This window comes from Neomonachus schauinslandi, chromosome 2, assembly GCF_002201575.2.
Source record: "Neomonachus schauinslandi chromosome 2, ASM220157v2, whole genome shotgun sequence".
In the NCBI taxonomy this organism is placed as follows: Eukaryota; Metazoa; Chordata; class Mammalia; order Carnivora; family Phocidae; genus Neomonachus; species Neomonachus schauinslandi.
In genome coordinates this window covers 181,504,790-181,506,775 of record NC_058404.1, presented here as the reverse complement: position 1 = coordinate 181,506,775, position 1,986 = coordinate 181,504,790, and the positions used below count along the sequence as shown (strand labels likewise).

Here is a 1,986-nt window from a genome sequence, read left to right as displayed (position 1 = left end):
AGCATCATCTTTCCTTTCCAGTGAAACAAAAAGAAAATTTAAAAATAAACAGGAATAAAAATTACAATAGAGAATGTCAATTCCAAATAAGATCCTACAGGTTCTGCTGATTCTCCCACCGAGTGGCAGGGCTCAAGTCATCATTAGGAGAGAGTTTTATTTTAAAAGTGTCATCTTAAACTGCAAGGATGTCTGTTAAACATCACAATTAAACATGCCAAAGGAGAAGCCATGTTGTCAAAATGCCCACTTAACCCACCCAAACATCTCAAACCCACCCTTTGCTGACCTTCTATAACCCCATTTCTTTAAGTTCTTTTTTCTTTTTTTTAAACAAGAGAAAGTAGACAGGTACATGTTGGTAAATACTAACTGTCCATATTCACATAGAGACACAGTGTAATCTCTGATCCCAATATACAGAGAAAGGAGGGAAAAAGCTAGAATTCTATGCACTACTACACAGGGGCCTAGCACCCTCCAGCTTCCAGCAGAGCTAAGGGAGCAGAAGGTTTTTCTTTTTTCCCACAGAGCACGGTGGTGTTGATTCCATAAAGTTTTTGTTGAGACAAGAAGGGATAAAAGTGAATTTGGAACAGAAAAGGGTAGAGATTCTTTTCCCACTGTATTCTGCTCAAGGTATTTCCCCCCCGAAATAAGTTGAGAACCATGGTATAAAGGGAGAGAAAAGAGCCTTCAAAAAATGGGGCAAATGAGCACAAGAGGAGGAAAAAAAAAAAAGACTGCAACTTGCTGCCAGGGAGTGAAGAAAATTAAAAAAGGAAGGTTGGAATCCATCAGTGTTCCATTAGTCATCTTCTCCTTCATCCTACTCTCCTTCCTCCCCCTCATCATCATCTTCATCTTCTTCACCTTCATCCTCATCTCCTTCTTCATCGATATCTTCCAATCCTCCTTCTTCTTCTTCATCATCATCATCTTCTCCTTCCCCTTCTTCATCATCCATATCGGGAACCAAGTAGTAGTGTAATGGATTTGGCCAAATATCATCTTTGGTGACCTCTCCTAACTCATCTGCACCTGCATCAGAATGGTCAGTAAACCAGGTGAAGAAGCTCTCTGGTTCCTCTTGCTGTCTCTTCCTGCTGGCTTTATTCTGTGTTTGACTTGAATGTTTTGTCAGATCCTTTCCAGATTTCCATTTGATTTCGGTAGACTTTGAAGATGGATCACCACTCATTCAGATGAAATTCTTTGGAGCTAATTTTATTTTTGAAGTAAGGGTTTTCATCAAAATAAAAATCTATTCTGTAACCTGATTTAATATCTTCAAATTCTGTCACTTCAACTCTTGTCAAATAATGCAGCGCCTCTTCATCCTCCTCCCCAAGCAGTGCAGACACTTGTGGATGGTTGACAAATGTTGTTACCCCAAAACTGGGGATTTTGGCTATCAATTCTGACCTCTTCTGAAAAAATGGTTGGCGGAGTTTGTTATATTTCTGTTCTACTTTCAAATCTCCTCACTGGCTTGTTCATTAAGTCTGTCTATTTCATTTTGTACTTCATCAATATGTTTAATTGCTTCTTGCTGTTCTTTTCCTCCCTTAGGCAAGTGCTGAGATGTCGATGTCTCCTGAGGCTTGGGGGCAGGAGGTAGTCTTGGTTTCTTCATTTGAGGCGGGAGCGAAGACTGGCATTTGGGGGCCATGCTATGAGGAAACTCCATGAAACCAGGAGAGAGGCACGTCTGGAAAAAACTCTGCTTTCTCTTAAGTTAATTTTTGTGAAGGGTGTAAAGTCTATGTCTAGATTCACTTTTTTTGCATGTGGATGTCCACTTGTTTCAGCACCATTATTTGAAAAGATATTTTGTATTCATTTTATTTCTTTTGTTCCTTTGTCAAAGATCAGCAGATCATATTTATGTATGTCTATTTCTTGGCTCTGCTCTTTCCATTGATATATTTGCCTATTCTTTCACTAATACCACACTGTCTTGATTATTTTGGCTTTACAGTAAGT

At 39.2% G+C, this 1,986-nt stretch overlaps 1 pseudogene; it reads right to left on the bottom strand.

Annotated features, from left to right (window-relative positions):
• Positions 1-808: 808 nt before the first annotated feature.
• Positions 809-1,687, bottom strand: LOC110571317 (annotated as a pseudogene).
• Positions 1,688-1,986: the final 299 nt, after the last annotated feature.